The 23,009-nt window shown below is 45.0% G+C and overlaps 1 protein-coding gene and 1 long non-coding RNA gene across 2 annotated transcripts in view; both read right to left on the bottom strand.

Annotated features, from left to right (window-relative positions):
- LOC118399730 (E3 ubiquitin-protein ligase RNF123) overlaps positions 1-23,009 on the bottom strand; it is a 235,150-nt gene that overhangs the window by 111,240 nt on the left and 100,901 nt on the right. The window lies entirely within an intron of this gene.
- On the bottom strand, positions 10,188-11,824 carry LOC127910421 (uncharacterized). The gene is made up of 3 exons (XR_008074828.1): positions 11,724-11,824; positions 11,620-11,671; positions 10,188-11,567 (listed from the first exon to the last, which is right to left on the bottom strand). It is a non-coding gene; the product is annotated as an uncharacterized LOC127910421 (long non-coding RNA).

Genomic DNA, 23,009 nt, shown 5'->3' on the forward strand with positions numbered 1-23,009 from the left:
ATTGGGTGACGACACGGGGAAACAGAACGTCATTGGGTGATGACACGGGGAAACAGAACGTCATTGGGTGATGACACGGGGAAACAGAACGTCATTGGGTGATGACACGGGGAAACAGAACGTCATTGGGTGATGACACGGGGAAACAGAACAGAACAACATCAAAACAGACTGATTTGTGCGGTTCCCTTCCATTTGACCTAGATACTACCACAAGTGTATAATGGGGTTTAATATGTACCAGCCTATGTGAGCCACGGATGCATTAGACAATCACTTAAGAGTGCATTATGATTCCGGTCCATGATTCTCCTTATGATGTAGATAAGAATATATTTATAGAATATAAACATAACATTTCAGTAATTTACAGGTCTCCACTCTTTTCCAGAGCAACGTACAATATATAATAACTATATGAAATGGAGAGATTTGTAATAAACACTCAAGAGAATAATAAAAACTGTCTCTTCATCGTATCAAATAAAATAGGAAAGGAGACATCAGCTTATCCGCATTACAGACCGGCTTATCCACATTACAGACCGGCTTATCCGCATTAAAGACCGGCTTATCCGCATTAAAGACTGGCTTATCCGCATTAAAGACCGGCTTATCCGCATTAAAGACCGGCTTATCCGCATTAAAGACTGGCTTATCCGCATTACAGACCGGCTTATCCGCATTACAGACCGGCTTATCCGCATTAAAGACTGGCTTATCCGCATTACAGACCGGCTTATCCACATTAAAGACCGGCTTATCCACATTAAAGACCGGCTTATCCACATTAAAGACCGGCTTATCCGCATTAAAGACTGGCTTATCCGCATTAAAGACCGGCTTATCCGCATTACAGACCGGCTTATCCGCATTAAAGACCGGCTTATCCGCATTAAAGACCGGCTTATCCGCATTACAGACCGGCTTATCCGCATTAAAGACCGGCTTATCCGCATTAAAGACCGGCTTATCCGCATTAAAGACCGGCTTATCCGCATTACAGACCGGCTTATCCGCATTACAGACCGGCTTATCCGCATTAAAGACCGGCTTATCCGCATTAAAGACCGGCTTATCCGCATTAAAGACCGGCTTATCCGCATTAAAGACCGGCTTATCCGCATTAAAGACCGGCTTATCCGCATTAAAGACCGGCTTATCCGCATTACAGACAGGCTTATCCGCATTAAATACTGGCTTATCCGCATTAAAGACTGGCTTATCCGCATTAAAGACTGGCTTATCCGCATTAAAGACCGGCTTATCCGCATTAAAGACCGGCTTATCCGCATTACAGACCGGCTTATCCGCATTACAGACCGGCTTATCCGCATTACAGACCAGCTTATCCACATTAAAGACCGGCTTATCCGCATTAAAGACCGGCTTATCCGCATTACAGACCGGCTTATCCGCATTACAGACCGGCTTATCCGCATTACAGACCGGCTTATCCGCATTAAAGACCGGCTTATCCGCATTACAGACCGGCTTATCCGCATTAAAGACCGGCTTATCCGCATTAAAGACTGGCTTATCCGCATTAAAGACCGGCTTATCCGCATTAAAGACCGGCTTATCCGCATTACAGACAGGCTTATCCGCATTAAAGACTGGCTTATCCGCATTAAAGACCGGCTTATCCGCATTAAAGACCGGCTTATCCGCATTAAAGACCGGCTTATCCGCATTAAAGACTGGCTTATCCGCATTACAGACCGGCTTATCCGCATTACAGACCGGCTTATCCACATTAAAGACTGGCTTATCCGCATTACAGACCGGCTTATCCACATTAAAGACCGGCTTATCCACATTAAAGACCGGCTTATCCACATTAAAGACCGGCTTATCCACATTAAAGACTGGCTTATCCGCATTAAAGACTGGCTTATCCGCATTACAGACCGGCTTATCCACATTAAAGACCGGCTTATCCACATTAAAGACCGGCTTATCCACATTAAAGACTGGCATTTGTTTTTGGTTTGCTTCCTGTCTTGTAGTTTGGTGTGGGTTGTTCTTTTGTTTGGACTGTTCTTTGGCAAATTTAGTGGGAGCTCACGGTGGGTGTCTTCTAGGTCCCAGTTGTTGTTGCTAGGCAACTTTCAGTTTCAGTCCGTCCCCCCATGAGTGTCAATTCAGAACCCCTCCAAAAACACCACCCGTTTCATTTTGGTTGTTGTCAATGACATTTTGTTAGTTCACCATTTTTGTATGAGCGACATTATTGATCGTCTTGCTGGGGAACATAGCAACCATCTCATCTCTCAGAGTCATGAGAACATTCATTCTGGCATCACCACCACGTAGCTGGTTTCTGGTCACAGGTTCAGGCTGAAATAAATTATCACATTTATCTAAAATTTTGGAAAGCCAAAGTCAATCAATTAACAACATAATACAGCAAAAATATTAATCTTTAATTTACAATCTGTGAAAAAAAATGAAAACAGGGAAGATCTGATTAAGGATTGTTTGTCCCAAATTTGATTTGATAAAAAAAATGTAAAAAATAATTTTGCTACATCACCAATCACATCTGCTAAATAACGTGGATGTGACCAATCACATTTGATTTGAACAAGGGAGAGTTAACTAAAAAGGTGTGAACCCACCACGTCTCTCAAGACAACAGGAGACCTGGGCCAGCCACTCTTAAATATTACCTGGGCTAGCACAGGTGAAACCCCTTCCCACTAACGAGATGACCAACCAGCACAGGAGTAACACATAGTGACTAACGAGGTGACCAACCAGCACAGGAGTAACACATAGTGACTAACGAGGTGACCAACCAGCACAGGAGTAACACATAGTGACTAACGAGTTGACCAACCAGCACAGGAGTAACACATAGTGACTAACGAGGTGACCAACCAGCACAGGAGTAACACATACCAACTAACGAGGTGACCAACCAGCACAGGAGTAACACATAGTGACTAACGAGTTGACCAACCAGCACAGGAGTAACACATAGTGACTAACGAGGTGACCAACCAGCACAGGAGTAACACATACTGACTAACGAGGTGACCAACCAGCACAGGAGTAACACATAGTGACTAACGAGGTGACCAACCAGCACAGGAGTAACACATACCAACTAACGAGGTGACCAACCAGCACAGGAGTAACACATACCAACTAACGAGGTGACCAACCAGCACAGGAGTAACACATAGTGACTAACGAGGTGACCAACCAGCACAGGAGTAACACAAAGTGACTAACGAGATGACACCAATCTGTCCGCCAACGTCCAATGTCTAAAAATTAAATGGAAAAAACAAAACCTGTAACACCCCATATACAGTTGAAATTGGAAGCTTACATACACTTTGAATTGGAACGCCGACTGCGAGCCAGGCTGAATCGCCCAACATCAGTGTCCGACCTCACAAAACCGCTATAAAAAAGCCAGACTACGGTCTGCAACTGCACATGGGGACAAACTCGTACTTTTTGGAGAAATGTCCTCTGGTCTGATGAAACTGTTTGGCCATAATGACCACCGTTATGTTTGGAGGAAAAAGGGTGAGGCTTGCAAGCCGAAGAACACCATCCCAACCGTGAAGCACGGGGGTGGCAGCATCATGTTGTGGGGGTGGGGGCATCATGTTGTGGGGGTGGGGGCATCATGTTGTGGGGGTGGGGGCATCATGTTGTGGGGGTGGGGGCATCATGTTGTGGGGGGGGGTGGGGGCATCATGTTGTGGGGGTGGGGGCATCATGTTGTGGGGGTGGGGGGGCATCATGTTGTGGGGGTGGGGGCATCATGTTGTGGGGGTGGGGGCATCATGTTGTGGGGGTGGGGGCATCATGTTGTGGGGGTGGGGGCATCATGTTGTGGGGGTGGGGGGCATCATGTTGTGGGGGTTGTGGGGGTGGGGGCATCATGTTGTTGGGGTGGGGGCATCATGTTGTGGGGGTGGGGGCATCATGTTGTGGGGGTGGGGGCATCATGTTGTGGGGGTGGGGGCATCATGTTGTTGTGGGGGTGGGGGCATCATGTTGTGGGGGTGGGGGCATCATGTTGTGGGGGTGGGGGGCATCATGTTGTTGGGGTGCTTTGCTGCAGGAGGGACTGGTGCACTTCACAAAATAGATGGCATCATGAGGACGGAAAATGATGTGGATATATTGAAGTAACATCTCAGGAGGAATGGGACAAAATTCAACCAACTTATTGTGGGAAGCAACCCGAAACGTTCGCCCCAAGTTAAACAATTTAAAGGCAATGCTACCAAATACGAATTGAGTGTAAACATCTGTAAACTTCTGACCCACTGGGAATGTGATGAAAGAAATAAAAGCTGAAATGAATCATTCTCTCAACTATTATTCTGACATTTCACATTCTTAAAATAAAGTGGTGATGCCAACTGACCTAAAACAGGGAATTTTTACTAGGATTAAATGTCAGGAATAGCTGTATGTAAACTTCCAAACTTCCACTGTATATATACACAATTCTGTTGGTGGCGAATAATTTTGTATAATAATTTAAATTGAAAAACGTAAAGTTTTGAATCAAGACAGTACCAAGTTTGAATGTCACAGCTCTTCAGTACGGGCCATTCTACTGCCAATGTCCGTCTATGGAGATTGCATGGCTGTGTGGTGAATTCTATACACCTGTCAGCAAAGGGTGTGGTTGAAATAGCTGAATCCACTCATTTGAAGGGGTATTGACATACTTTGTATATATAGAGTATTTAGCTTATCGAATCAAGATATTTATTTTAATTTAATTTTTAAATAAAAGCTGAAATCAAAACATATTATTCCACTTTGACATTTATATTTATTTAACTCGGCAAGTCAGTTAAGAACAAATTCTTATTTACAATGACGGCCTAGAAACAGTGGGTAAACAGCCTTGTTCAGGGGCAGAACGACAGATTTTTACCTTGTCAGCTCAGGGATTCGATCTTGGAACCTTTCGTTACTAGTCCGGAGACACCTGAAACCCCACCTCTTTAAGGAATACCTAGGATAGGATAAGTAATCCTTCTCACCCCCCCCCCCCTTTAAGATTTAGATGCACTATTGTAAAGTGACTATTCTACTGGATGTCATAAGGTGAATGCACCAATTTGTAAGTCGCTCTGGATAAGAGCGTCTGCTAAATGACTTAAATGTAAATGTAAATGTAGTCCTACGCTCTGACCACTAGGCTACCCTGCCGCCCCTACCCTCTAACCACTCAGCTACCAGCCACCATTATGGGGTATTGCGTGTAGGCTATTGACACAAAAAATAAATACATCTCAATTTATTCAATTTTAAATGGAGTTTGAGGGCTGTCAACACTTTCTGAAAGGATTATATTACACTAGATCGTTCTTGGATATGTTTTTCCAAATCGTTTTGTTTTCCTCTGGCGTACGCTTACGCCTCTACAGTTTTCATTACAATCTATTTGTGATGTTAGTTCCTCTATTTCCTTTGTTAGTCGAATCTCTATTCACCTAAATTGTTTGTTTTAAAGACTGATTGCTTGGCCTCTGAAGGCACAATTGAAAGTGTCCCATACAATGTCTTGTAGAACTTTGATCCGATCTCTGTCTCTCTCTCTGCAGCCGTAACGCTCAGTCTTTTTCTACATTAGCCCAGCGTGGCTACGTTAGCCCAGCGTGGCTACGTTAGGCCAGCGTGGCTACGTTAGGCCAGCGTGGCTACGTTAGGCCAGCGTGGCTACGTCGTTAGCCCAGCGTGGCTACGTTAGGCCAGCGTGGCTACGTTAGGCCAGCGTGGCTACGTCGTCAGGCCAGCGTGGCTACGTCAGGCCAGCGTGGCTACGTCAGGCCAGCGTGGCTACGTCAGGCCAGCGTGGCTACGTTAGCCCCGCGTGGCTCTACGTTAGCCCAGCGTGGCTCTACGTTAGCCCAGCGTGGCTATTTAGCCCAGCGTGGCTCGCCCAATACGTTAGCCCAGCGTGGCATTTAGCCCAGCGTGGCTACGTTAGCCCAGCGTGGCTACGTTAGCCCAGCGTAAACGTTGCCCAGCGTGGCAAAACATAGCGTTACGTTAGCCCAGCGTGGCTACGTTAGCCCAGCGTGGCTACGTTAGCCCAGCGTGGCTACGCAAGCCCAGCGTGGCTAAGCCAACAAGGCCAGCGTGGCTACATTAGCCCAGCGTGGCTACATTAGCCCAGCGTGGCTACATTAGCCCAGCGTGGCTACATTAGCCCAGCGTGGCTACGTTAGCCAGCGTGGCTACGTTAGCCCAGCGTGGCTACGTTAGCCCAGCGTGGCTACGTTAGCCAGCGTTGTCAGGCCAGCGTGGACGTTCGTGGCTCGTTAGCCAGCGTGGCTACGTTAGGCCAGCGTGGCTACGTTAGGCCAGCGTGGCTACGTTAGGCCAGCGTGGCTACGTTAGCCCAGCGTGGCTACGTTAGCCCAGCGTGGCTACATTAGCCCAGCGTGGCTACGTTAGCCCAGCGTGGCTACGTTAGCCCAGCGTGGCTACGTTAGCCCAGCGTGGCTACGTTAGCCCAGCGTGGCTACGTTAGGCCAGCGTGGCTACATTAGGCCAGCGTGGCTACATTAGCCCAGCGTGGCTACATTAGCCCAGCGTGGCTACATTAGCCCAGCGTGGCTACATTAGCCCAGCGTGGCTACGTTAGGCCAGCGTGGCTACGTTAGCCCAGCGTGGCTACGTTAGCCCAGCGTGGCTACGTTAGGCCAGCGTGGCTACATTAGCCCAGCGTGGCTACATTAGCCCAGCGTGGCTACATTAGCCCAGCGTGGCTACATTAGCCCAGCGTGGCTACATTAGCCCAGCGTGGCTACATTAGCCCAGCGTGGCTACATTAGGCCAGCGTGGCTACATTAGGCCAGCGTGGCTACGTTAGCCCAGCGTGGCTACGTTAGGCCAGCGTGGCTACATTAGCCCAGCGTGGCTACATTAGCCCAGCGTGGCTACATTAGGCCAGCGTGGCTACATTAGGCCAGTGTGGCTACATTAGGCCAGCGTGGCTACGTAACGACAGTAATGTAACTACTCAACTACACCACAAAGGCAACCGAGAAGCCAGATGGAACATGGGCTGTTGAGAAGGTGAAGGCCAGATCGAGATAACAGTATCTACATGATAAATAATACCTACCAATCGGTGTCCACCCCGCCACCCAAAAAAACACAGGATGTTGGGTATCAAAACGTCTCCTCCACCTGCTAGAGTGTAACAAACAGACAGACAAATGTCCTCACACACTCCCAAGTCCCAAATGACACCACAGGTTTCTGCATCTAATGAGCGAGCTTCTTCTGGATTACCTCCTACACCCAGTCAGTCACAGCTCTCACACATTTCTCCTTCCCCAGAGCCGATAACCATGTTCAGTACTAAACCTTCACCTTGAAGGCATGTTTCTTTTCCTGATGCGGGTGGAGAAGAGACCCGGCTCATTTTCCTCCTCTCCTCACTGCCTCTTCTTTTACCTCGGCCTCTTTCCTGTTTTGTTTCAAAAGGAGCCAACGAGAACACGGAGGAGTTATAGCTCATTTAATTGAGAAAAGGCCCGTTTTTTTTTCTTCAAAATAACATAGCTTTGGCAAAGACCATGTTCCTCCTCTGTGTTCGTCTGTACACAACACTTGCAGAATATTTAGGGTTCTTTCCTTCAGCCCGGGTGCCAGTCTGCCAGCACAAACAGATCTGGGACCAGCTGGTTTCAAGAGGGTGCAAATTAAAATGTTGCGGAACCTTGCAAGTGTGGGCAGAATGGATTGAAGGAAGGAGCGAAAAAGAGGCTGTCAAAATATCTTAACGGCCAAGTGTGATCCAGGCCCAAAACAACACCAACAACGTCACGTCTGAGCCAAAACGGTCTCCCGATATAGTTCAAATGGACCGGAGTGTCATTTCTCACGCAAGTGGAACATCGACACAAATGCAAATAAACATGCCCCCAGCATGCATCTTTGAAAATAGTATTCAACGTCAACATTCATTGCGTGTGAATGTAAAACATAAATGTAAAACATGTATGTAAAATGTAAAACATAAATGTGCAAATGCAGAGCTTCAATCATGAGCCTTGAATTGACCATTACTGACAACGCAATAATCCATTCTACTCATTTTCTGCTAATTGGCAAGTGTTTATAGAACTGATTAAATAAACAATGTATGTGATTTAATCGAATCACTCTTTTTTTCTCTCCTCTCTCCTTCTCTGTATCCCTCCCTCTCCACTCTGTATCCCTCCCTCTCCTTCTCTGTATCCCTCCCTCTCCTTCTCTGTATCCCTCCCTCTCTCCACCTCTGTATCCCTCCCTCTCTCCACCTCTGTATCCCTCCCTCTCCATCTCTGTATCCCTCCCTCTCTCCTTCTCTGTATCCCTCCCTCTCCATCTCTGTATCCCTCCCTCTCCATCTCTGTATCCCTCCCTCTCCATCTCTGTATCCCTCCCTCTCTCCACCTCTGTATCCCTCCCTCTCCATCTCTGTATCCCTCCCTCTCTCCATCTCTGTATCCCTCCCTCTCTCCTTCTCTGTATCCCTCCCTCTCCATCTCTGTATCCCTCCCTCTCTCCACCTCTGTATCCCTCCCTCTCCATCTCTGTATCCCTCCCTCTCTCCATCTCTGTATCCCTCCCTCTCTCCTTCTCTGTATCCCTCCCTCTCTCCTTCTCTGTATCCCTCCCTCTCTCCTTCTCTGTATCCCTCCCTCTCTCCTTCTCTGTATCCCTCCCCTCTCCATCTCTGTATCCCTCCCTCTCCATCTCTGTATCCCTCCCTCTCCATCTCTGTATCCCTCCCTCTCCATCTCTGTATCCCTCCCTCTCTCCACCTCTGTATCCCTCCCTCTCTCCACCTCTGTATCCCTCCCTCTCTCCACCTCTGTATCCCTCCCTCTCTCCACCTCTGTATCCCTCCCTCTCTCCACCTCTGTATCCCTCCCTCTCTCCACCTCTGTATCCCTCCCTCTCTCCTTCTCTGTATCCCTCCCTCTCCATCTCTGTATCCCTCCCTCTCCATCTCTGTATCCCTCCCTCTCCTTCTCTGTATCCCTCCCTCTCTCCATCTCTGTATCCCTCCCTCTCTCCACCTCTGTATCCCTCCCTCTCTCCATCTCTGTATCCCTCCCTCTCTCCATCTCTGTATCCCTCCCTCTCTCCATCTCTGTATCCCTCCCTCTCTCCATCTCTGTATCCCTCCCTCTCTCCATCTCTGTATCCCTCCCTCTCTGTATCCCTCTCCATCTCTGTATCCCTCCCTCTCCATCTCTGTATCCCTCCCTCTCCATCTCTGTATCCCTCCCTCTCCATCTCTGTATCCCTCCCTCTCCATCTCTGTATCCCTCCCTCTCCATCTCTGTATCCCCTCTCTCCATCTCTGTATCCCTCCCTCTCTCCATCTCTGTATCCCTCCCTCTCTCCATCTCTGTATCCCTCCCTCTCTCCATCTCTGTATCCCTCCCTCTCTCCATCTCTGTATCCCTCTCCCTCTCCATCTCTGTATCCCTCTCCCTCTCCATCTCTGTATCCCTCTCCCTCTCCATCTCTGTATCCCTCCCTCTCTCCATCTCTGTATCCCTCTCCCTCTCTGTATCCCTCCCTCTCCATATCTGTATCCCTCCCTCTCTATCTCTGTATCCCTCCCTCTCCATCTCTGTATCCCTCCCTCTCTCCTTCTCTGTATCCCTCCCTCTCCATCTCTGTATCCCTCCCTCTCCCCATCTCTGTATCCCTCCCTCTCTCCATCTCTGTATCCCTCCCTCTCTCCATCTCTGTATCCCTCCCTCTCCATCTCTGTATCCCTCCCTCTCCATCTCTGTATCCCTCCCTCTCCATCTCTGTATCCCTCCCTCTCCATCTCTGTATCCCTCCCTCTCCATCTCTGTATCCCTCCCTCTCCATCTCTGTATCCCTCCCTCTCCACCTCTGTATCCCTCTCCACCTCTGTATCCCTCTCCACCTCTGTATCCCTCTCCACCTCTGTATCCCTCCCTCTCTCTGTATCCCTCCCTCTCTCTGTATCCCTCCCTCTCTCCACCTCTGTATCCCTCCCTCTCTCCACCTCTGTATCCCTCCCTCTCTCCACCTCTGTATCCCTCCCTCTCTCCACCTCTGTATCCCTCCCTCTCTCCACCTCTGTATCCCTCCCTCTCTCTGTATCCCTCTCTCCATCTCCGGAATCCCTCTCTCCATCCCTCTCCTCCAGATGTATCAATCTACTTGTATTATGACGGATCACCCTCACCGTCAGGGTTTATCGACCACTCTCCCGTCGCCACGGTAACATCAGACGGCAGGACGACACAGACAGACAGAAGAGTCCGGAAAAAACACGTTCTTGACAAACAGAAAACAAGACCTAGTAGGCTTGATGAGTCTTCAATAAGCAATAATAAGTCTCCTGTACGGGCACCCAGCACATTCTCCACCACAAATAGACCCCACTCTCACCGGTAAAGATACCCGTATTAATTAGGCTACAGCACGGTGACGAAGAGGACAATGAATGCTGTTAACAAAACATTTTTGAAAGCATTATGCAGGCTAGGTAGTGAAGGAAGTGGAGTGTATAACAGAACGACTGATGAAAAGTAGCAGGATTACATACAACAAACTAGTAATTCCTTTGATTTATCATCTGATATACCACGGCTGTCAGCCAATCAGCATTCAGGGCTCAAACCACCCAGTTTATAATGACTGATGAAAAGTAGCAGGATTACATACAACAAACTAGTAATTCCTTTGATTCGTCATCCGATATACCACGGCTGTCAGCCAATCAGCATTCAGGGCTCAAACCACCCAGTTTATAATGACTGATGAAAAGTAGCAGGATTACATACAACAAACTAGTAATTCCTTTGATTCGTCATCTGATATACCACGGCTGTCAGCCAAACAGCATTCAGGGCTCGAACCACCCAGTTTATAATGACTGATGAAAAGTAGCAGGATTACATACAACAAACTAGTAGTTCCTTTGATTCGTCATCTGATATACCACGGCTGTCAGCCAATCAGCATTCAGGGCTCAAACCACCCAGTTTATAATGACTGATGAAAAGTAGCAGGATTACATACAACAAACTAGTAATTCCTTTGATTCGTCATCTGATATACCACGGCTGTCAGCCAATCAGCATTCAGGGCTCAAACCACCCAGTTTATAATGACTGATGAAAAGTAGCAGGATTACATACAACAAACTAGTAATTCCTTTGATTCGTCATCTGATATACCACGGCTGTCAGCCAATCAGCATTCAGGGCTCAAACCACCCAGTTTATAATGACTGATGAAAAGTAGCAGGATTACATACAACAAACTAGTAATTCCTTTGATTCGTCATCTGATATACCACGGCTGTCAGCCAATCAGCATTCAGGGCTCGAACCACCCAGTTTATAATGACTGATGAAAAGTAGCAGGATTACATACATATAGACAGCTGGGAGACGATGGGGGGGGTGGAGCAGGAAAATAAAATGGGAAGAAATGTAGAATATACTACATCAATAAAATACATGTATTGTCTAAGCTATTCCATTGTTCTGTCCACGCATGACGATCATGTGATCTTTACTGACCTATCAGATCTTGGTTCTGTCCACGCATGATGATCATGTGATCTTTACTGACCTATCAGATATTGGTTCTGTCCACGCATGACGATCATGTGATCTTTACTGACCTATCAGATCTTGGTTCTGTCCACGCATGATGATCATGTGATCTTTACTGACCTATCAGATATTGGTTCTGTCCACGCATGACGATCATGTGATCTTTACTGACCTATCAGATATTGGTTCATTAACTAGAGAAAACAAATGCTTTACTACCACAACACATTGGTTCTGTATAACGCATGACGATCATGTAAATCTTCCTGACCTAGGTCAGAGTACTGATGGTTTTCTGTATAAGGGGTAATCATAATCTTTAATGACCTATAATAAGGGGTAATGTATAATCCAGGGGTAATGTATAATCAGGGGTAATCTTTACTGACCTATCTGATAATGGTTAATGTATAATAAGGGGTCATGTATCTTTACTGACCTATAATATTGGTTCTGTATAATAAGGGGTAATGTGATAATTACTGGGTCAGATCTTGGTTCTGTCACGATCATGTGACCTTTACTGTCAGATATTGGCATACTAGAGAAAAACAAGGGTCATGTATAATAGGGGCATTATAATAGAAAACAAATGCTTTACTATAATAAGGGGTCGAATGTATAATAAGGGGCATGTATTTTAAGGGGTGCAGTAGTAATGATGGTTTTCTGTATAAGGGGTAATGTATAATAAGGGGTAATGTATAATAAGTGGTAATGTATAATAAGGGGTAATGTATAATAAGGGGTAATGTATATTAAGGGGTACTGTATAATAAGGGGTAATGTATAATAAGGGGTCATGTATAATAAGGGGTCATGTATAATAAGGGGTCATGTATAATAAGGGGTAATGTATAATAAGGGGTAATGTATAATAAGGGGTAATGTATAATAAGGGGTAATGTATAATAAGGGGTAATGTATAATAAGGGGTAATGTATATTAAGGGGTAATGTATAATAAGGGGTAATGTAAATCTTCCCCTACAAGGTGCAGAGTACTGACAGTTTTCTGTTATGCCGGATAATTCTCTGTGTTATTGACTTGTTAATTGTTTACTCCATGTGTAACTCTGTGTTGTCTGTTCACACTGCTTTGCTTTATCTTGGCCAGGTCGCAGTTGCAAATGAGAACCTGTTCTCAACTAGCCTACTTGGTTAAATAAAGGTGAAATAAATAAAAAAATTCATTGTCCCTCGTCTAAATCGGTCTCTGATTAAAGGGGAAGAATGAAAGAAGCAGTGGAACTGGATCTGATGGATCTGATGGATCTGATGGATCTGATGGATCTGATTCTGATGGATCTGATTCTGATGGATCTGATGGATCTGATTCTGATGGATCTGATGGATCTGATTCTGATGGATCTGATTCTGATGGATCTGATGGATCCGATTCTGATGGATCTGATTCTGATGGATCTGATGGATCTGATTAAATGGATCTGATTCTGATGGATCTGATTCTGATGGATCTGATGCTGATGGATCTGATGCTGAAGAATCTGATTCTGATGGATCTGGATTCTGATGGATCTGATGGATCTGATTCTGATGGATCTGATGGATCTGATTCTGATGGATCTGATGGATCTGATTCTGATGGATCTGATTCTGATGGATCTGATGGATCTGATTCTGATGGATCTGATTCTGATGGATCTGATGGATCTGATTCTGATGGATCTGATGGATCTGATTCTGATGGATCTGATTCTGATGGATCTGATTCTGATGGATCTGATGAATCTGATTCTGATGGATCTGATTCTGATGGATCTGATGAATCTGATTCTGATGGATCTGATTCTGATGGATCTGATGGATCTGATTCTGATGGATCTGATTCTGATGGATCTGATGGATCTGATTCTGATGGATCTGATTCTGATGGATCTGATGGATCTGATTCTGATGGATCTGATGGATCTGATGGATCTGATTCTGATGGATCTGATGGATCTGATTATGATGGATCTGATGGATCTGATTCTGATGGATCTGATTCTGATGGATCTGATGGATCTGATGAATCTGATTCTGATGGATCTGATTCTGATGGATCTGATGAATCTGATTCTGATGGATCTGATGGATCTGATTCTGATGGATCTGATTCTGATGGATCTGATTCTGATGGATCTGATGGATCTATACTGTATCTTGACTTTCTACCCTGTAACTATAATATGACTATGGATTCACAACATATTGCAAAAGCCTTTCAAACCCCAAGACAGATGTATTAAAAAGTTATAAATGTTTTATAATAGAACAAACCTGCCGACTGACCTCTCAATGTCCTGGTGTTTACCTGCTAGAGGTTTTATTGACATAACAGACAGTTGAACAAAAGAAGATGACTATATGGCTGCATGGAGAAAAACACAATACACTGAGAGGGGTGTGTGTGTGTGTGTGTGTGTGTCTGTGTGTGTTTGTGTGTCTGTGTGTGTCTGTGTGTGTGTGTGTGTGTGTGTGTGTGTGTGTGTGTGTGTGTGTGTGTGTGTGTGTGTGTGTGTGTGTGTGTGTGTGTGTGTGTGTGTGTGTGTCTGTGTAGTGTGTGTGTCTGTGTGTGTAGTGTGTGTCTGTGTCTGTGTAGTGTGTGTCTGTGTCTGTGTAGTGTGTGTCTGTGTAGTGTAGTGTGTGTCTGTGTAGTGTATGTGTGTCAAGTGTGTGTCTGTGTCTGTCATGTCTGTGTCTGTGTAGTGTGTGTCTGTGTCTGTTAGTGTAGTTTGTCTGTGTCTGTGTAGTGTAGTGTGTGTCTGTGTCTGTAGTGTGTGTCTGTGTCCAAAGTGACAGTGTGTGTCTGTGTCTGTATGTCTGTGTCAGTATAGTGTGTGTCTGTGTCTGTGTAGTGTAGTGTGTGTCTGTGTCTGTGTAGTGTAGTGTGTGTCTGTGTAGTGTAGTGTGTGTCTGTGTAGTGTGTCAGTTTGTCTGTGGACAGTGTAGTGTGTGTCTGTGTAGTGTGTGTCTGTGTAGTCTGTGTCTGTGTAGTCTGTGTCTGTGTAGTCTGTGTCTGTGTCTGTGTCTGTGTGTGTGTGTGTGTGTGGTGATGTGTGTGTGTGTGTGTGTGTGTGTGTGTGTGTGTGTGGTGGTGTGTGTGTATTCAGACCCTTTGTGTGTTTTGTGTTCCATTATTATAAATGGATGGGAAATTGTCTGTCATTTAACGACACACCTTCTTTACCACATCCCTGTGTCAGTCCCAAATGACACCCTATTCCATATATTAGCGCACTACCAATAGGGCTCTGCTAAAAAATTAAAAAAAATAGTGCACTATTATAGGGAATAGGGTGTCATTTGGGACACTGTAGTTCAGACCCCACTGCACTGCATTGTATCCACTCTGTTCAGTATGAGCAACAACCTTTCCTCTCCACGGATAGGTGGAGATATATACAGTGCATTCGGGAAAGTATTCAGACCCTTTACTTTTTTGTGTTCCATTATTATAAATGGATGAAATTGCCTCCTCCATCAATCTACACACAAGACCCCATAATGACCAAGCAAAAAAACAGCTTTTTAAATATGACATTTACATAAATATTCAGACCCTTTACTCTGTACTTTGTTGAAGCACCTTTGGCAGCGATTACAGCATTGAGTCTTCTTGGGTATGACGCTACAAGCTTGGCACACCTGTATTTGGGGAGTTTCTCCCATTCTTCTCTGCAGATCCTCTCAAGCTCTGTCAGGTCGGATGAGGAGCGTCGCTGCACTGTGTGCTTCGGGTTGTTGTCCTGTTGGAAGGTGAACCTTCGACCCCAGTCTGAGGTCCTGGGAGCTCTGGAGCAGGTTTTCATCAAGGATCTCTCTGTACTTTGCGCCGTTCAGCTTTCCCTCGATCCTGACTAGTCTACCAGTCCCTGCTGCTGAAAAACATTCCCACAGCGTGATGCTGCCACCACCATGCTTCACCGTAGAGATGGTGTCAGGTGTCCTCCAGACGTGACGCTTGGCATTCAGGCCAAAGAGTTCAATCTTGGTTTCATCTGACCAGAGAATCTTGTTTCTCGTGGTCTGAGGGAATACTGGTTTCATCTGACCAGAGAATCTTGTTTCTCATGGACTGAGGGAATACTGGTTTCATCTGACCAGAGAATTTTGTTTCTCATGGACTGAGGGAATACTGGTTTCATCTGACCAGAGAATCTTGTTTCTCATGGACTGAGGGAATACTGGTTTCATCTGACCAGAGAATTTTGTTTCTCATGGACTGAGGGAATACTGGTTTCATCTGACCAGAGAATCTTGTTTCTCATGAGAGTCTTTATGTGCATTTTGGCAAACCCCCATGTGCCTTTCACTCTAAGTGGGGGAGTGCTGCAGAGATGGTTGTTCTTTCTTGAAGGTTCTCACATCTCAACAGAGGAACTCTGGAGCTCTGTCAGAGTGACCATCTGGTTCTTGATCACCTCCCTGACCAAGGCTGTTCTCCCCCAATTTCTCAGTCTGGCCAGGTGACCAGCTCTAGGAAGAGTCTTGGTGCTTCCAAACTTCTTATATTTAAGAATGATGGAGGCCACTGTGTTTTTGGAGAACTTAAAATGCTGCAGAAATGTCTGGGTACCCTTCCCCAGATCTGTGCCTCGACACAATCCTGTCTCAGAGCTCTACGGACAATTCCTTCGACCTCATGGCTTGTTTTTTTCTCTGACATGCACTGTCAACTGTGGGACCTTATATAGACAGGTGTGTGCCATTCCAAATCATGTCCAATCAATTGAATTTATCACAGGTGGACTCCAATCAATTGGTAAAAACATCTGAAAGGATGATCAATGGAAACAGGATTCACCTGAGCTCAATTTTGAGTCAATTTTATATATACACATTTGCAAACATTTCTAAACACCTGTTTTCACTGTCATTGTCATTATGGGGTATTGTGATGTCATTATGGGGTATTGTGTGTAGATTGATGAAGGGGGAAAAAATATTAAATCCATTTTAGAATAAGGCTGTAACTTAAGTGGGAAAAATCAAAGGCCCTGAATATTTCCTGAATGTATGTTTTAATTAAAAAGCAAACCATCAGGTAACCAGATACTCTAGTGATGTTGTCAGAGTTCATTACAAAACCAATGATATACCGTATGCCTCATGCTATTGGTTCTGATCTTGAGCTACTAATGCCCCTGCAGGTACCTGGCCTATCCACGGGGGGTACTTGGAAAGATCATAGCTATACTGGATCAATTACCCATAAAGGAGCACTTACAGCAGAACAAAATGTGATTTGCGGTACAATAACCAAAAACAGGTTGAGAAGACAGACTGCTCCTATGCAGTCGGTAGAAACTGTTCAGAATGATAAAACAGGGTGTACTTGCAGTGCCACGTGGGCCTGAAAACTGAGAAGGCCAATCCAATAATCTCAGGAGGCAGTTGTACACCAAAGCCAATAAAACATGAAAAAGTTATGACCCGACGAGCAACAACGCCAACACAAGTCAAAGACTGGCCAAATCATTACACAACACAGGCGCTGCTGGAGTCCAAGGCAAGTCTAGAGTAAGACATGAATTTCCCAGCAGCCAACTCGTGTGGCAGTAATGTCCCCTAAAAATAATCCATTCCTTGCAGCCAAAGTGGCAAATTGTGCCGAAAATAATAATTACAATTCCTTTCTCCCGGGTGCCAATCGCCATGCTCTGATACACCTCTCACTCACATGCATACATACACGTTAGCACAATACATTTAAACAAACATTTTCACAATTCCTGACAATTCCCTGTCTTAAGTCAGTTAGGATCACCATTTTATTTTAATAATGTGAAATGTTAGAATAATAGTAGAGAGAATTATTTATTTCAGCTTTTATTTCTTTCATCACATTCCCAGTGGGTCAAAAGTTTACATACACTCAGTTAGTATTTGGTAGCATTGCCTTTAAATTGTTTTAACTTGGGTCAAACATTTCGGGTAGCCTTCCACAAGCTTCCCACAATAAGTTGGGTGAATGTTGGCCCATTCCTCCTGACAGAGCTGGTGTAACTGAGTCAGGTTTGTTTTTTCTACAGGATTGAGGTCAGGGCTTTGTGATGGCCACTCCAATACCTTGACGTTGTTGTCCTTAAGCCATTTTGCCACAACTTTGGAAGTATGCTTGCGGTCAATGTCCATTTGGAAGACGCATTTGCGACCAAGCTTTAACTTCCTGACTGATGTCTTGAGATGTTGCTTCAATATATCCACGTAATTTTCCCATCCTCATGACGCCATCTATTTTGTGAATTGCACCAGTCCCTCCTGCAGCAAAGTACCCCCACAACATGACGCCGCCACCTCCGTGCTTCACGGTTGGGATGGTGTTCTTCGGCTTGCAAGCCTCCCCCTTTTTCCTCCAAACATAACGATGGTCATTATGGCCAAACAGTTCTATTTTTGTTTCATCAGACCAGAGGACATCTCTCCAAAAAGTATGATCTTTGTCCCCATGTGCAGTTGCAAACCGTAGTCTGGCTTTTTTATGGTAGTTTTTGAGCAGTGGCTTCTTCCTTGCTGAGCGGTCTTTCAGGTTATGTGGATAAAGGACTAATTTTACTGTGGATATATATACTTTTGCACCTGTTTCCTCCAGCATCTTCACAAGGTCCTTTGCTGTTGTTCTGGGATTGATTTGCGCTTTAGGCACCAAAGTACTTTCATCTCTAGGAGACAGAACGAGTCTCCTTCCTGAGCGGTATGACGGCTTCATGGTCCCATGGGGTTTATACTTGCGTACTATGTTTGTACAGATGAATGTTGTACCTTCAAGCATCTGGATATTGCTGATTTTTTTCCTGAGGTCCTGGCTGATTTCTTTTGAATTTCCCATGATGTCAGGCAAAGAGGCACTGAGTTGGAAGGCAGGTCTTGAAATACATCCACAGTAGAGGTCGACCGATTAATCAGAATAGCCAATTAATTAGGGCAGATTTCAAGTTTTCCTCCCTACAAAGGCCTGTCTTTTTCCTGTTCAATGTGAGTCAGTGGGACATTCATCATGGTGTACAGTTCAGTTGTAGGTTGTCCTCGTTTAGCCAGCTCTAGTTATTGCTGTTATGAATCCCAGATGGCACCTATTCTCTATATATAGTGCCCCTGTTGGCCGTGGTAAAAAAAAGTAATGTACTAGAAAGGGAATAGGGAGCGGTTTGGGAAACACCAATGGACATTGACTTCAGTTAGCCAGCTGTACAGCTCCATTTCTTGGTGCCATGCCTCCATCACTTGGCTTACACGGATGAATGGTTGACAGATGGGTGCTGATAGAAGTGATTAATTTTCAGGTGCAAAGTTGTTTGGTTTCACAGAGAGCAGGCACTCCTACACTGGGGTCACTGAACTAACGATCCGATGGCAGGAACACACACACACACACACACACACACACACACACACACACACACACACACACACACACACACACACACACACACACTTCCCTCCGTTGCTCCTCACACGGAAGCCTCTGAAGGGAAACCAGTAAGACATCTCAGGTCTGTGCTAATCAGAAACAGAAAGTGGTGTATCGACTTCCAACACCAAGGCCATCTGCCTAGGACACCAAGGCCATCTGCCTAGGACACCAAGGCCATCTGCCTAGGACACCAAGGCCATCTGCCTAGGACACCAAGGCCATCTGCCTAGGACACCAAGGCCATCTGCCTAGGACACCAAGGCCATCTGCCAGGACACCAAGGCCATCTGCCTAGGACACCAAGGCCATCTGCCTAGGACACCAAGGCCATCTGCCTAGGACACCAAGGCCATCTGCCTAGGACACCAAGGCCATCTGCCTAGGACACCAAGGCCATCTGCCAGGACACCAAGGCCATCTGCCAGGACACCAAGGCCATCTGCCTAGGACACCAAGGCCATCTGCCTAGGACACCAAGGCCATCTGCCTAGGACACCAAGGCCATCAGCCAGGACACCAAGGCCATCTGCCAGGACACCAAGGCCATCTGCCTAGGACACCAAGGCCATCTGCCTAGGACACCAAGGCCATCTGCCTAGGACACCAAGGCCATCTGCCTAGGACACCAAGGCCATCTGCCTAGGACACCAAGGCCATCTGCCTAGGACACCAAGGCCATATACCATTTCAAACTAGTTGGCTTTTCCTCTCCTGTTCTATTGGTTTTTAAATCATCATTGTCCAGCAGCCATGGACACAAACAATCCTAGTCATATTAGCATCCCATGCTAGTTGATAATCCTAGTCATATTAGCATCCCATGCTAGTTGATGATAATCCTAGTCATATTAGCAACCCATGCTAGTAGATGATAATCCTAGTCATATTAGCATTCCATGCTAGTTGATGATAATCCTAGTCATATTAGCATTCCATGCTAGTTGATGATAATCCTAGTCATATTAGCAACCCGTGCTAGTAGATGATAATCCTAGTCATATTAGCATCCAATGCTAGTTGATGATAATCCTAGTCATATTAGCATCCCACGCTAGGTAATGATAATCCTAGTAATATTAGCAACCCATGCTAGTTGATAATCCTAGTCATATTAGCATCCCATGCTAGTTGATGATAATCCTAGTCATATTAGCATTCCATGCTAGTTGATGATAATCCTAGTCATATTAGCATTCCATGCTAGTTGATGATAATCCTAGTCATATTAGCATTCCATGCTAGTTGGTGATAATCCTAGTCATATTAGCATCCCGTGCTAGTTGATGATAATCCTAGTCATATTAGCATTCCATGCTAGTTGATGATAATCCTAGTCATATTAGCAACCCATGCTAGTTGATAATCCTAGTCATATTAGCATCCCATGCTAGTTGATAATCCTAGTCATATTAGCATTCCATGCTAGTTGATGATAATCCTAGTCATATTAGCAACCCATGCTAGTTGATAATCCTAGTCATATTAGCATCCCACGCTAGTTGATGATAATCCTAGTCATATTAGCATTCCATGCTAGTTGATGATAATCCTAGTCATATTAGCAACCCATGCTAGTTGATAATCCTAGTCATATTAGCAACCCATGCTAGTTGATAATCCTAGTCATATTAGCATCCCATGCTAGTTGATGATAATCCTAGTCATATTAGCAACCCATGCTAGTTGATAATCCTAGTCATATTAGCATCCCGTGCTAGTTGATGATAATCCTAGTCATATTAGCAACCCATGCTAGTTGATAATCCTAGTCATATTAGCATCCCGTGCTAGTTGATGATAATCCTAGTCATATTAGCAACCCATGCTAGTTGATAATCCTAGTCATATTAGCATCCCGTGCTAGTTGATGATAATCCTAGTCATATTAGCATTCCATGCTAGTTGATGATAATCCTAGTCATATTAGCAACCCATGCTAGTTGATAATCCTAGTCATATTAGCATCCCGTGCTAATTGTTGCATCTTTAGATCTTCCCTCTTGAAATTTCTGAAGGATATTTTCATTTGTCACATGAAACTGCTTGCATTTGCGGTGTGCTTTTGAGAACAATGTTTTTTATTCTGCATTTTTTAACATTTGCAACAGAATCATTGCTTTTAAACGTTGTTTTAAGTACTGTGGTTGTATGAATTAGAGAACTGTAGTCCCACAACTGACCCAGACTCCGTTAGGAATATATTTTTTTTACCCCTTTTTCTCCCCAATGTCGTGGTATCCAATTGTTTTTAGTAGCTACTATCTTGTCTCATCTCTACAACGGGCTCGGGAGAGACGAAGGTTCAAAGCCATGCGTCCTCCGATGCACAACCCAACCAAGCTGCTTCTTAACACAGCGCGCATCCAACCCGGAAGCCAGCAGCACCAATGTGTCGGAGGAAACACACCGTGCACCTGGCAACCTTAGTTAGCGCGCACTCCCACCACAGGAGTCGCTGGTGCGTGATGAGACAAGGACATCCCTACCGGCCAAATCCCTCGCTAAACCGGACGACACTAGGCCAATTGTCCGGTCGCTGTTCGGCACTCGTCTTGTTGGAGAAAGTACATGTGGACAGTTCTTACGTCTTCAATGAGCTCCTCGGACATTGGATAAGAAGGTTGCACGCGGTTGCATCCCTGATGTGTCGGTCTTCACTTGTTCGTCAGAGCTGTGAGGCCTGTGTGAGACGGACCCGATCGATCACATGACAGGTATTGATTGGCTAATGAGAATTGAGATCTGAGAGAACGTGCATATCCAGTTGAACTTGTGAAAGCGATCAAAGCACTCTCCACTGGTTGGTGTTTGGAGAGCCATAGTAATAACAATAACAAATTACAAAATGTTAGCTTCATAGGTAAATGATCCATTTTAAAGCTTTTGACATACCAAAAGACCAATAAGCGAATGCTAGTAATTGTCGCTTCATTCTCCATTGCCGACGGGCAATATAAACAGTTCATGTTTTTTTTTAAACAAAAAAACCTGGCCAGATAATTTCAAGTCAAAGTTAAGTCCCCCGAGTCTTGATTCTCAAAGACAAGCAATTTTATTTTCTATCAAGTCGAGTCTCAAGTCAAAGTCATGTGACTCCCGAGTCTCTACTAATGCAACACCTCTCTGTTCTATCTCAACTATTTCAATTAATGGAAAACCATTTAAACCCAATCACTGCAATCCCGTTTTACAAAGTAGCAATTGACCGAGGATATTACATTCGTTAATGGAGTTAAAAGCCAGTAGCTTAAAACTCAAGTAATATGGAGAATAAATGTAATCTAATATATTTAGAGATGTTTAATGACCCAATGATGCAGAATTACTGCTTTAGTCCCTGCCCACAATAGCTAACCTCTGGTACATTGTCCCTCCCAGTGAGATAAAAGCCTGCTACTTGCTACAGACACTTTCTTAACATTGCTGAGCAGTGTAAAATTATTAAATAAAATTCCATGTCAGCCAGCAACGGGTTGGATCTTACGGTGCGTCCCTGTCAGATTGTTAGGCATCGCACCTGTACTATAACTACTGACCTGTACTATAACTACTGACCTGGACTATAACTACTGGCCCGGACTATAACTACTGACCTGGACTATAACTACTGACCTGTACTATAACTACTGACCTGTACTATAACTACTGACCTGTACTACTGACCTGTACTATAACTACTGACCTGTACTATAACTACTGACCTGTACTATAACTACTGACCTGTACTACTGACCTGTACTACTGACCTGTACTATAACTACTGACCTGTACTACAACTACTGACCTGTACTACTGACCTGTACTACTGACCTGTACTATAACTACAACTACTGACCTGTACTACAACTACTGACCTGTACTACTGACCTGTACTATAACTACTGACCTGTACTATAACTACTGACCTGTACTACTGACCTGGACTATAACTACTGACCTGCACTATAACTACTGACCTGTACTACTGACCTGTACTATAACTACTGA

Source organism: Oncorhynchus keta, chromosome 21, assembly GCF_023373465.1.
Source record: "Oncorhynchus keta strain PuntledgeMale-10-30-2019 chromosome 21, Oket_V2, whole genome shotgun sequence".
Classification (NCBI taxonomy): domain Eukaryota; kingdom Metazoa; phylum Chordata; class Actinopteri; order Salmoniformes; family Salmonidae; genus Oncorhynchus; species Oncorhynchus keta.